Source organism: Canis aureus, chromosome 29, assembly GCF_053574225.1.
Source record: "Canis aureus isolate CA01 chromosome 29, VMU_Caureus_v.1.0, whole genome shotgun sequence".
Taxonomy (NCBI): domain Eukaryota; kingdom Metazoa; phylum Chordata; class Mammalia; order Carnivora; family Canidae; genus Canis; species Canis aureus.
The window spans coordinates 4,057,727-4,071,580 of NC_135639.1; the positions used below are offsets into that span (position 1 = coordinate 4,057,727).

At 48.5% G+C, this 13,854-nt stretch overlaps 1 long non-coding RNA gene across 4 annotated transcripts in view; it reads right to left on the bottom strand.

The window, feature by feature from the left end:
* Nucleotides 1-326: 326 nt before the first annotated feature.
* The window catches only part of LOC144300758 (uncharacterized), a 30,988-nt gene continuing 17,460 nt past the window's right edge, over nt 327-13,854 (bottom strand). Inside the window, exons 1-4 of one of the 4 annotated variants that reach the window (XR_013367537.1) lie at nt 3,103-3,478; nt 2,702-2,848; nt 1,901-1,978; nt 327-1,685 (exon numbers count right to left, since the gene is read on the bottom strand). This is a non-coding gene — a long non-coding RNA (uncharacterized LOC144300758). The other 3 variants (XR_013367536.1, XR_013367538.1, XR_013367539.1) reach the window with 3 other exon arrangements.

Below are 13,854 nucleotides of genomic sequence, written 5' to 3' on the forward strand. Positions count from 1 at the left end.
CACTCTGACACACATTCACACACACATTTACACACAACACTCACATTCATGTACACACACAGACACATGCATGCACGCTGTCATGCATTCGCACATATATACATTCACACAGTCGCATGTGTACACTTGCACACTCACATATGCGCACACATTTACACACACAACACTCACAATCATGCACACATGTACACAATCATACATACACACATGCACACTCTCACACATTCACAGTCGCATACGCACACAGCTGCACACTCACACATACACATTCACACAGTCATGCGTGCACACACATTTACATACTCACACACACACACACACTCACATTCATGCGCACATGCATCCTTGCTCCCTACGGGCGGGGACCTCCACTGCAAACCTGGAAAGAGACAACTGAGCAGAGAAGCCCCCAAAAGCCATTATTATCATTTATCCCCTTTTCACTTCTAACTCACTTTATACGGACTTTCTGCTCTGACTTTAGATTTGCACCAATGCGTGCATGTTATTGGTCGTGCCCTTATTTTGAAAGCACTAGTGCTTGGTTGTATTTCTCATTTCTATAATTTCTGTTCGTTTTTTTTTTTTTTTTTTCCCCTCTGCCTACTAAGGAATGAAGCCTCTGAAAGCTTCCGCTCTTTGAAGTTCATTTAGATTTTCTTCGGGGCTTTGTTTAGTGTCCATTTGCTTTTGTATTTGGATCAAAGGGTAATCTTTTAATTGGAAGATTTTATCATTTTTATTTATATCTTCCCTTGTTACAGAAAATTTTTCACAGAGATGAGTAATTCCTGCTTGGCAAGAGTCCTACATATGCCTGTTTGCTTTTTTTTTTTTAATTTATACTAACATCTTTCCCCCTGCCCTCATTTTATTTGTGTTTCTTGAATTAATGTCTCTCCTTATAATTATTATGGGGTTTTTAAAATTATTATCCAACCATCTTCACTGTTCTTTTCAATAGATTTTAAGATGCCTTGATGCTATATTATTTGACCCTATACAAAAAGTTTAATTAATGTCATGTATTCATTATTCTTAATATTTTTATCAAAATCAATTGACCTTTTATCTAATTTTGTAAATTAGGTATGCCTTATCTGTTTTCCTTCTGTTTTTAATCCTTCCTTTCTGTGTCGATGGATGTCTAGTAAGCAACACATTGTACAGTTTTAGTTTTTCATCAACCAGAGACTTGGCTTCTTTGGTAGGTGAACTTAAAACCCCGCGAACATAGTCTGTTGCCATTATCATTTAGAGAAGCTTCATCCCTGATGGTTTTTGACACACTCGGACTATGATCTGCCTGGATCTAACACTTAGAACTTATTTGGAAGACAACATTCCCTCCTTAACACTACTGTGATCTTAAGATCTCCTACATACATTTTCAAACCACTTAACAGCTACAGGATTTATTAGCATCACATCACCCTGTCCTTTTGTCTTCTCTGATGGAGGACAACGTGACAGGTGGTGTTCTCCACCTTCGTCACCCGCATCCACTCTTCTTGCAAGACAACAAAAGTCCTCGTCTGAGCCGTGAAATTCTAGCAGAGGAAGACAGGTGCAGAGGAGATGGACGGATGGCAGTGAGCACCATGGAGAAAAGCAGAGCAGGAGCGAGGGCTGTGTTCGGCTGTAGCTGGGGAAGCTGGTGGGTCAAGCCCTCATTTGAACCAAGACTGGAATAAAGAAAGGGAATAAGCCACACAGATAGCTGGTGTGGAGACTGTCAGGCGGAAGGGGCAGCCAGGGCAAAGGCCCTGGGGCATGTGCGGCTTGTTAAGGATCAACAAGGAAATGAGTAGGGCTGGAGCTGAGAGAAGGCAGTTGGCCAAGCCAGTGAGCTCGCTCTCTTCCAGAGAAGAGCTGGAATAGAAGAGGGAAGTCTTCTTACCAGGCAGAAGGTGACCGCAGTCCTGGTGGCAGCAGCAGACGGTGAAGTGTGGTCAGAGCCTGGCGATGCATCAAAGCCCTGCCAGCGATCGGTTGATGCATTGGATGAGCGGGGAGAGAAGAAAGGAAGCAGACGTCACTGTGGGCTCTTCCACTGTTCTGGGTATTGCCCATAGGTCACGCACCTGGGTAACCCCACCAGCCCCCGTGGCCCCACCTGCTCCGGCTCTACCCACAGCTCCCTGGCTCCCGCCAATAGGTTTACGTGTCTCTTAAATCGGTAGTTTCAGCGGTCGGCAAAGGTGTGTCCCTGCAATTATATTTTTATTCAAGATTTCCTTATTTCAGGTGCATAATAAAAGCCTCCCTGTGATCTCCCAAGAAAAAGGCACGTTCTGGAAAGGCAAGCTCTGGAAAGGGCAGGGTCCTAAAGGGTTTTTCTGTTGTTCCCGCGAGAGATTGAGAGTGGGGTTTACGTCACGGACTGCACTGTGTCCCCAGAGCTCCTGTGTTGAAGCCCTACCTCTGAGCACCTCAATATGGTTCTGTATTTGGACACAGTGGGCCCTGATCCGGTGACCTGATGAGGAGAGGAAGTATGGACACTCAGATGACAGGAAAGCGAGTGCACAGAGGAAAGACCCTCGGCAAGCCAAGGAGAGGGGCCACGGGAGAAACCAAGCCCGGGGACGCCTTGATCGTGGCCTCCCAGCCCCCGGGACTGCCACAGAGCAAGCTTCCATCGTTATGCCGCCCTAGGTCGAGGTCTACTGCCATGGCCTAGCCAACCTCACCAGCTTACATCCTTCCTCGAGGACGACCAAACCTTTGTTCCACTCTCCTCCTGCTTTGTTGCAGCTGGGGAGCTTGAAGCTACCTTGATTTTCACTTCCTCTGAACGGAGTTCCATTTTTCTTTTGAAGAGCTTAGAGAAATCCTTTTTTTGTTCCTGACAATTTAAGAATGTTACCATAACGGACCATAATCCGACCTGTGGCTCGCAAGTCCTTGTCCCCTCACACAGGGCTCTCTGCAAAGTGTCACTAAAGTCCGGGGAATCAAACACGGCTCCTCTTTCAAGAAGCTGGGGGCCTGCCAGGGGTCAGCCAGGGAAACATCGTGAGGCTTGACCACCGCCGTAGCGGAGGAAGGGCCAGGCACGCGGGTGGTGCAGGGAGGGAGCTGGCTGGGGACCCAACTTACGGAAGCAAGACTGCAGGGAGACTCGCCGAGAAGGGCTCTTGATCTTTGGACATACAAGTGGGGGTCACCTGGAGTATGTGAGAGGCTGCCGTGAGCCTGGAGAGGGCTTCCAAGAGTGGGACCTTTGCAAAAGCTCAGGGGTTCAAAACCGAAGCAAACAAGATTTGGTGTAGCCAGGATCCCCGAGCACCGGGGCGTGGGCCTGGCTAGGAGGTGGGGTCACATTAGACGTGGGGTCGGATGGTGATCAAATTTGCATTTGCGCCACAGAGACCAGCCCATGGGACAATCCAACAACTGCAGAGACAGAAATGAGGCAGTGAGGACGTTTTTTTGGCAGACCTGCCACCAAACTCAGGCGGCTTAAACAAGCCAAGAAGTGTGTTCATCCCAGTAGCGACAGGTCAGGAGCGGGCAGCTGTTCCCAGACTCCTCTCCTCCACCCCTACCCCTGCCACCCCCTGGGCACCCACCCTTCCCTTGGCGGTGGGCTTCATGCTTAGGCTACAAGCTTGGGCCTGGCATCCGGGCACAATGGGCCACTCGAGAGAAAATGCTCCTCGAGCCTCCTGGGCGGGAGCCTGGGGTGCACTGGGGGACTCCTTGGCCGACGCCCACTCCCAAGCATGACCTCGGCTGGCAAGTGGAGCGTGCAGACGGCCTGGGGCCACCAGGTGGCCCGTTCTGGGGCAACCGAGGCCCTGGAGGAGGGCAGACACCCCTACGGGACGGCGCTGTCAGGAGTAGGAAGGCGGGGGGCTCGGGAGCGCCGGGCAGGAGGTGGGGCGGCTCCGGGGCGGGGGGGGGGGGGGGGGGGAAGGAGCGTCCTGCGTGGAACAGAAGAGCCGAGACTGCCAGACCCCGAATCGGGGCTCGCAGCCGGACCCCGAGCCCTGGTGGTGCTTTCTGTTCGACCTCCCTGGATCATCACTCTCCCTGTTCCAATCCTGGCTTTCGCTTCTTTTATTCGGAGCTCCCCGGTATTGATTTTCTTTCGCTGAGTTTATTTCTCTAAACCCTAACGGGTCCTCCTTATGACGGGTTCTCCTCCGTGGGCTCGCCAAGGGCTGGAGGGCTCCACGCCCGGGTCTCGTCGCGCATGTGTCAGCCTCTGTTAATGCGGCGCCCACTCCAGGGGCAGCGCCCCAGCTTCAAGCTTTTAGAATGACCCAGGTTCCGTCCCCGCGCCGCCGTGCCCCAGCTTTGTGACACTGGCGGTTTACCTCATCTCTCTAAACCCCGGTGTTCTCGTCTATAAGGTCACGGCAATGATGACATTTGCCTGGCGGGGTTGCGGTAAACATCACATGAGGTGCCTGGCAAACAGGAGCCGCCCCACGAAAGCTGGCCGCTCCTGTATCTAGTCGGTGACAGCCTCATTGTCATCACGGTCACGAGTCTATTTTTGGGACCTCTGCGGTTTTCCAGCATCCCTCCAAACCCCCGTGTTCCCAAGAAAGGTCGGACTTCACCGGCAAAATTCAGCGTCCTCTGGTTTTGCGTCAGAGCCACGACACCCTCTCGTACCTTCCCGCGAGTGGCTCAAAGCCCTTTGCCGAAATCCTCTTCCGTGGCTCGTGGGAGGTCAATCCAGAGTGAGATTAGCCTTTGTGGTTTTTCTGGGTTGTCTGTTTGTTTGGGTTTTTTTCCCTCTTTCTTTGAAACAAAGGAAGTTTTGAAACGGGATCAACTGTTCTTTCCAATACGTAAGAGAGTGGGCCGTCTGGGAGGCAGCTGCGAAGTCTCCGGTTGCTCAGTTAACAACATGGGGAACTGCCAAGGACAGCCTTCATGGAGCAGGAAGGGGGTGACACTGTCGAAGGAACGGTTCCAGGCGGTTCTGTGGCCTGACAAAAGGACCCCGTGTGATGCCCGTATGGCCCGGGAGCAGTGCGTCTCCTTCCCTAACCCCAGCACACCCACCAGCCAGGCCCTGGCCAGCAGCCCCAGAGTTGGGCTGGACACTTGGGCCAGGTGCAGATGCGCACCCAAGCCCCCTGGAACCCCCTTACTCTCGGGGTGATTCACGCAGTAAGCTTTTCTGGAGCACCTGCCCTCGTGCTCGCGTTCTGGGAGCCAGGCAGCCGTCAGGGAAAAGCACCAACAGAACCCCGCTTTGCTTAGCCTCATTTAAGGGGTGGGGGCCCACACGGAAGCCACACTGGGGGCTGGTTGCTGGGGCCCTACCCGTGACCGAAGGCCCCCCGCAGCGAGTGGCCGGCCGTTTGCCCTCGCCGGGGCCACAGCTGCCCGGGTCAGAGACTTCCCAAGACACAGCCCCGAGTGTTGCCCGGCCCTGTGCTGAGTCTTCTGCTCGGCCCCTGGTGTGGAATATCTTACAAGTCTTTCTGGAATATTCTGGAATTCTAGCTTCGTTAGGGGATGCTCTTATTGAGAACGGTTTTTCTTTTTTTCCTTTTCGACCCCCTAGATGATTTCATGGGCATTTCAATGGGAAACAGGGGGTGTCTCTAATATCCCCTCCCGGCCTTTGTCATCTTCCCGGGTGCCTCTCTCCTGTACTGTCTCAAAACGCTCAGTTCTCAGTGAATTTAAGGTTGCCCCACTCAGCACCATGTGTCCTTTTAATGACATTTTTTGCTGGATTATGTACTCAACCTTTTTTTATATAAGAGGTGTTCCTTTGAGATGCCGCCAATCTGATCTCATTGGAAGTTTATGAGAAAATCCAATATGCTCCCGTCCTACTGCCGAGAGGGCGCGAGCCAGCTCGCCAGATTTATCCGCGGCTCCAGTGCAAACACGGCTGATCATTCCCCGGCTTTGTCCTGCGCTCACTGGTTCCAGAGTGGTCTCTGGGGCTCCGCATTCCTGCCAGAATGTTCATGACATCACTCATATTATTAATAATTACAGGTTATTCACAGATGGACGGGCAGATGGACACACGGCGACAGAGATTTGTTTAATCTCAGCAAGGCTATTTCCCCACACATCTCCCTTTGCCCACTCTTGCTGCCTCCCTGGAGGAAAAAATTAATGAAAAAACAAAATGTCTATGAAAAGAAAAATGAAAATCCTGTCGGAGGTTTGGTTGCATTTTCCCCCTTCAGGAGGAAAAAAATGACCCGTCCCCCTTGCCTCTCACAACGGAGTCTGTGTTACATGTTCCTTTGTGAGCCTTTGAACTATAAACATTCCCGAAGAAAGACATGTCCCTGTCCCTTGTCCGACCCTTGGATTGCTGCAGGCTTGATCTGTGATCCAAAATTCACAGAGGGGGAAGGAGTAGAGCTGAGTGCGTGTATGTGTGTGTGTGTGTGTGTGTCCGTTGGCTGGTACCCAGTTACTTCCTGGGTTTTCTGGAAGGAAAATGGAGCATCATTCAGTCTGAAGAGGTGCACTTGCTAAAGCCTGGACCCCTGGACGCCTCTCCTTGGTCGGCTTTAGAGGTTTAGAGGTGACCAGCCCCCCCTTATCAAGGCTGGAGGTAGTTCAGGCAGCCCAGAGCTGTGCTCGGCACAGACACAAAGGAGACTGCCTGTATCAGGAGGATGGGGAAGCTGCCACCCAGCTAACCCCATAAGCTGTGTGGGGGAGGACTCTCCGGAGCACGCTGTAGAGTAGGCCTCAGCACGGCACAGGCCCCAGTTGGGGCCAACTGCACCAACTGCACTCGGTACTTCTATGGCACGCGTAGTCCACGCACATCACTTCCTCAGACAGCTCATCCTTGGTCTCTGAGATTGCTGCCTCTGGTCTGTCAACCCCCTGACTCTTCCTTCCCTACCTCATCCAACAGGTCCAAACGGTGGGCCCCACTCCCACCCCCTACGGCTCAACACTGAGCCACGATTTAGTAAAACTGAGTGATGACTCTATGTCTCTCGGCTCAGCTCAGGTTCTCCACCTGAATATGAAATGTTCAAATCACCCTTTCTAGGATCTTAAAGAACAGATAGAGTCTTAAGACCTTTGCACATCATTGAGCCAGGCCCATCTGACCCTTGGATGTCTTGGGAACACCCATTATCCCTATGGACTCTACAACAGTCGTATTTGTGACCAGTGGATGAAGAAACACAGCTGCTTTATTTGTAGTTGGGACAAGCAAGACATAATCGTAGTATCATTCAACTGGCGGGGGGGGGGGAGGGGGCGGGGAGACATTTTCAGGGAACAGCTCATCTTATAAGTGTCTCTCCACACAAAATACGTTGGGGCGAAAGAGCTACTGATCATTTTTTAAACACCCAGGTACTTGACTGCATTCAACCTGTCTCGTGCTGTTTTCCTGCCAAATCTTTCCGTGTGTGCAAACACCACCTGGCCATCAGAGACTTGGCCACTGGGCTTTGATACAACTTGTGTAAACCTGGCCTCAAACTGCCAAGCATTTCTCTATTGCCCAAACTCAGAAATATTGGGTCTTCCATATTGGGGTCGTTGCAATCCCAAGCTTATCGACTGAATCTATATTTTGCTGATAAGACTCACCCTATTTAAAATGCTGGAAAGGTTGCCAATGTAGCTGTTCTGCAGAATTCGCTAATTCTCCATTGTGAGGCCTTAATTTGTGTAGAATGCCGGCTGCATGGGATCTGCTTAATAAATACATTCTTCTTAATAAAAAGATGCATAAATATAAAAACGTGGACTCTGTCTCCCTGAATGAAATCGCATCTAGCCCAGTGCAAAGGGCAGGGTCATTTTGAAATAAGTTAATGGCAGAGAGAGAAAGCAATCAGGCCTTCCTGGTTGATACACGCTGCACACACACAGCTTATTAAATATTGAAACTCTTTAGAAAGATCTACTGACCACAGAGCCCAAATCATCTGTGGTGATTGAAAATACATGATTTCTACAAATCACACCCAACCACCCCAACCTGCTCCACTGAAGCACCTGTCCCCAGGACGGGGTTATTTTTCCAATGGCCTGAACAGATTTATGCCGGAGCCTCCCCACCATTCTCCACCAGCAGAAATACACATGCAGACCAGTGGGCCAGGCTGGGGCTCTATTCTGAGGCCCGCCACAGCGGCCTGGCTAACTGGCCCACCTGGGGCTCCTACCTTTGACCTCGGCTTCATTAGCACAGTGCTTTTGCCCCCTGAGCCAAGGAGGCTGCTGAAATATAAATCAACTGCCTTCTCCCAATTCCCCATTCCACTAGCAGAGGTGTTAATGAACAGGGCAGTGGCCAAAGAGTGCAATGGGAGAAGAAATAGATTTGGGGAAGCCACAAATTGGATAATCTACCTCTGGACAATGGTGAAGTGGATTATGATGCTTTCTATGCAAAATCCATCCACCTTACTGGGCCTCCCTGACCACCCCCCCGCAGCACGGCATATCCGGGCGTCTCAGTGTCTCCAGGGCCTTGCGCGTCCTCACCCCCCATGTGTACCACCCACAGACATTCTTTTTGAAGGCTCCAGGCATAAAAACAAGATGGTGCTCCAGCAACCCCCCAAAGTCCTCATACATTTAAAAAAGAAAAAGTAAAACACACGGATGCTGTGATTAGAATCACTTTGTTCCCAGACAGCCGGCTCATGGAATGATGGATATTTTGGTCAGGGCTGGAGTCCATTTGTTGCTGCGTCTCTATGCCCTGAGCCGGGGCCAGTCTGCCTGTGAGTCCCCAAAACTCACACCCCATGGGGTGTCCTGACATCCTGAAGGGCTAGCAGAGCCCACACGAACCAGCTGCTCACATTGTCCCCTCGGACTGCTGTTCTCCAACCCCATAGTGGCCTGATCCCTCTCCCTAAGCCAGGACTCCTGCTCCCTTCTGAAATCCGCATTCATTTTGAACTCGTAACCTTGATCGCCCTTCAATAGAGTGGGTATTTTCAACACCAGCGCGTTGCCACTCTATGAGCTTCATCTACGTAGTGATGCCGAGGCCGGTGTGGCAATTCCATTTTTCTTAGCAGCGCTAAGCAATCATCATTTATCTTAAAAATTGGCACATTCCTCCAAATACATTCATGAGAAGGTTGAGTGTCCACTCCAATGAGAGTCAGAATCTTAAAGAAAGCATCTCCACCTACTTTCCCACATCCTAAAGCTAATATGAAAAAAAAGATAGGCATCCTGTGTTCTATAGAAGCAGAGATTTGGGGGAAACAGACATTGAAATGCATGAGGCGAAGTGCATCTGAAAATATAAGCTCAAAATGTCATTCCATAATGAAACAAATACCAAGTAGAGGGAGAAATTCTAATCGCATACATAGAGATCAAGAACGTATTGCATTTCTATGTAAAACAAACTGATTTCTTACAACTCGGAAAGAAATTAGAATTATTCATTTATAACTTCATAGATGAGGTTTTGCCTCTAACATCCCACTAATCCCTATTTTCATCACAACTGGGAAGGAAGAAGTAGTCAAGCTTTTTACTTTGGGGACACCTGAGCTCCTCGGAGGGAAGAAAGAGATGCCTTCAGCCTATTTTTTTTTTAAAGCGTGTCATCAATAATTCTGGGCCGAGGCTATGCCCTGGTTCCCAGCAGAGGAAAGTGAGATGCAGGTGCCTGCGCTCCCGTAGCCGCCAGCATCGTACACACTGGACCCTGCTCCACAGTGAAGGGGCTGATGCCAGCCAGTGACCAAGGGCATTAACCTCCAGATGCCAGAAGGTAACTCGTTGGCTTCGGCCAGCAGACATTTTCTGAGGAGAACCAAACTTCATTAGCGGATGGCTCACTGCATAGAAGAAAAAGGTCTCTCAGCGGTGAGGGTCTATTATCACAGCCAAAACAAATCTCACCATCTGCAAGTAGCATCAGCCAGAGAAAGCCACTGCCCATTTGTGAGGCCATCAGAGGTCACAGAAGAGATCGTCTCCGTGCCCAGTGAAAAGAATTAAGAACACGGCCCTGCCAGACTGACTCTAATGACAAGACCCCCAAGGTGGGACAAGGAGCCATCACTCACCTGTGCTGACAAAACATTGTCAACAGAGGCCTGTGGCCCTGGAACAGGGGTACACTGTGGCTTGCCTAGAAATTTTCGTTGTTTCACTTAAGAAGCAAAGACATTCTGTGTGTATGTGGGGGGGCATGTATGGGTTCCTGCATGCATATACCCCAGCAGGAATGACACAGTTGAGGACATTTTTAACTGGCCTGGGATCTTCACCTGGACTCCTATTGTCCAAGAGGATCCATACCTTCCTTCCCAGGATCCCTGATGGAGAATTCTGAGGGAAGGCAGCTCCTTCCTCCAGTCTCTGCTTTTCTTTTTTTTTTCTTTTTTCTTTTAAATATCCTCCAAAAATCCAACTGGCAAGACAGATTTCCCTATTCCTTCGATGGAATTCATGGGATGGTTTTAAATTCAGGGTCATGTCTTACATAGGTACAAAGACCAATTTCCTGAAATGAAAATGAAGCTGAGAATATCCATCCTGTGTGTGCTGCTTTTCATAAATATCGCAAAGACCCCCAAGGCCCGTGTCTCTGAAACCCCCTACCTCCACTGTCCTCAGGGATTCACAATTATCATTTGACCATTTCACAATTATGCACAAATTGTTCTAAATGGCGAGACAGATAATCTCCACTTAAGTCTTATTGATAAAAAGCTTCAAATAGTTCTAACCAAAGTCTGTTTTCCTAGAACTAAGTATCTTTTGTAGCTACAAAATTTATTTTATTTTGTTTTTTAGAGAGAGGGTGGGCAGAGGGGCAGAGGGAGAGAGAGAATCTTAAGCAGTCTCCACTCCAGGCTTGATCTCAGGACCCTGAGATCATGACCTGAGCCAAAGTCAAGAGTCAGACACTTAACCAACTGAGATACCCAGGTGCCCACAAAATCTATTTTATAGTAGTAATTAGGCACTAGAACTGACATTTTAAAAAATTCCAGGCTCTGACTAGACCAAACTTCCTTCAGGTGTGCTATGGGTTGAACTTCATTTCCCCAAAAAATGCTGAAGTCCCATCCTCCAGTACCTGTGAATGTGTTCCTTTTTGGGAATCGAGTCTTTGCAGCTGAACAAGTGAGAACACGGTCATTGAGGTGCATTTTAATCCAATGTGACTGGCACCCTTACAAAAAGGGAAAATTTGGCCAGAGATAGACACACATAGAAGGAAGATGATATAAAAACACAGGAAGAGGCCACTAGAAGCCAGGAGAGGGGCCTGGAACAGATTCTCCTCACAGCCTCGTAAAGACCCAACCTTGCAGACATCTTGAGACTTGTGGCCTCCAGACTGTGAGACAGTACGTTTCTGTTGTTGAATCTTCCAGTCTGTAGTATTTGTTATGGAGGCTGAGCACAAGGCCTTTGATCAGTCTACTCCCTTATCACCTCTACACTTTGGGCAGCCCATGCTTGCTCCATCCTCTGGGTGGGCAGGCCCCCCTCCCGTGTCCTCAGGGACCCTGAACTTCTTTGGGGCAGTTATTGGGTGATTAGTCTTGGGAGACTGAATACATGAATAGATGATGGCCAGACCTTTTACAAAAACAGAACAATGACCCTAAGCTCTATAGTGTCCAACCTAGGAAGCCAAACCACAGAGTCCATGGTGGTTGCCCATAAAGTTCAGGATGTGATCAATAACTGCCAGTTTCCTTATCTTTGCTGCTGCTTCCATCTCAGGACCAACCAGAGAAAACCAAATAGGCCGCCAAGTGAATCACGTAGGATACTCTGCTTCTAGTGGGCTGCCTCTCGCTTCTCCAGGCCAACGGCTCACCTCCAACCCGGCCCACCTGAAGCCATCCCTCCTTGTACTCTAAAGCTTTCCTGTTCCTCTGCCTGTCTTTGAGTTTCCACCAAAGGCAGGTGATGGAGGCTGAGTCCCTTGCCATGGCAAGCTCTGAGTAAATACCCTCTGTTTGTTCTCATCTGGGTGGTCTTCATTTCTTTCCACAGTCCAACTTCCATATTATGTCACAAATTCCATGAAGGGAAAGCACATTATAGGTTTCAGGAAATACTTTTTAGATGGCGAAAATGATGAGTGCTGCCATGACAACTAATAAATATTTGTTGAATGAGTGAGTGGGTTTTCACAACTTGTATAGCTGGGAGAAAAAATTTTGGAGAAAACGAAACACTACCATGCATGAATTACTTGGTAGCTCTGGGCTTTGGTCAAACTGGAAGAAATGGCCAGATTGTGAGTTCCTAGTTTTCAATACAATATGCATTATTCTTTCAGCCTTATTTATTATGGTATTTTTCAAATTATAATACATTTGCTTTCTTCTGAATATTCAGATGCTTCAAAAGGTACCCAAAGGATGCAATTAGCCCCTGGGGAAATATGCTATTATGTGCACATATCATGTTTTGCATAGGCTTTCCATCATCTACATAATTTATGTGCTTCTGCATAATTTTGCCTCTTTTTATGTTTTCTATGTATTTGTGAGATAATCTAGAAGTCAGTTTCCTACCATCAGAAACACAGAAAGAACTCAAGTCAGTTCCTTCACCCAATCTGCTTTACTTCCAGTGAACCCCCTTACAGAACCCTCAGGAGACCATTGCCTTTCATAGGCACCAAACATCAAGGCAGGAAGAAAGTAGAAGGTTCAGGGAGCTTTCAGGAATGAAACGGAACCTTGTCCATTTTCATATTCTTCTGGGTATTCACTGGGGTCTCTGATGGATGGTGCTAGCATTTTAAAGCTCTTTAAACTGTTTATAATCCTCACTTTGGTTTTGAAACAGAAAAATAATGCCAAAATTAATGGCTTTTTAAAGCTTCTGATGTGAGTTGGTTGCATACAAATTTCCCTAAAACTGAGAAAGTCCCTCATCTGGGGAACAGGTAAGTTGTGTGTAACCCTGGTTGGACTATAATTGATTTTTCTCTCCCAAAAGCTTTTCCTATTTCTCATATTTTTAATTTCCATCTCTCATGTGCTTTCTTTACTGCTCAAATCTTATAGAACCGTCATTAGATGCAGAATAGACTTGCCTTCTTGAGCATTTAACCCACATGGGGATCTGGGCTTGGGCTTGAGCTGGCTTTGTCACTAGGCCAGCCCTCTAGCCAGCCTCAACCAAATCCATAGCATGCCAGGATTTGTCCTAGCCTCCGTTTTCATGAGGAAGTAGTGATATAATTTTGACACAGCACATGACTCTCTTCTGGGCCAAAATACAGGGGGAGGGTGAATCACAGTGATTTTTGGAAATTACCCCACCTCTTACCTCATTTTCACAGATGAGAACTAAGACCACGATAAGTACAGAAGGCCCTCCTCAAGGCCAAGCAGTCAAGAAGGGTGTAGGGGTCTGGACAAATCCCTGTCTCTCCTTTCTCCTAAAAGAGCTATTTGGGAGGAAAAGCCCAAGGAGGGCAAGTACTACCAATCCACACACATCAGGTGTCAGACTATGACATACACTTCCAGGAAGCAGCCAGCCAAAGAAGAGGGTGCTGCCCCCATAGACTAGAGCAAAACCAACTGACCACAAGGTCTCAGGCCTCTTCCAGGTGCCCATGAACATATGCATCAGCCACTGCTTCCCTTTCCAGTCAGTAGTACCTCTAAGCACTACAACCTAACTTTAGAGACCACCAATGCCACCCCTGAGACACCCCACTGAATTTATCTAAAAAAACATTATAGAGACACACCTAGCAGTCACCCAAGAAAGGCCAGACAGTACCTGAAAAACAGGGTGGTCCCACAGATGGACCCTAGGACAACAATTTTTGAGACATTCTTAGCAAACAAAAAGATTTCCTATTGGAGCATATGGATACTTACATATTGAAAGTGGAGATCACTGAGTTAAAAGGAA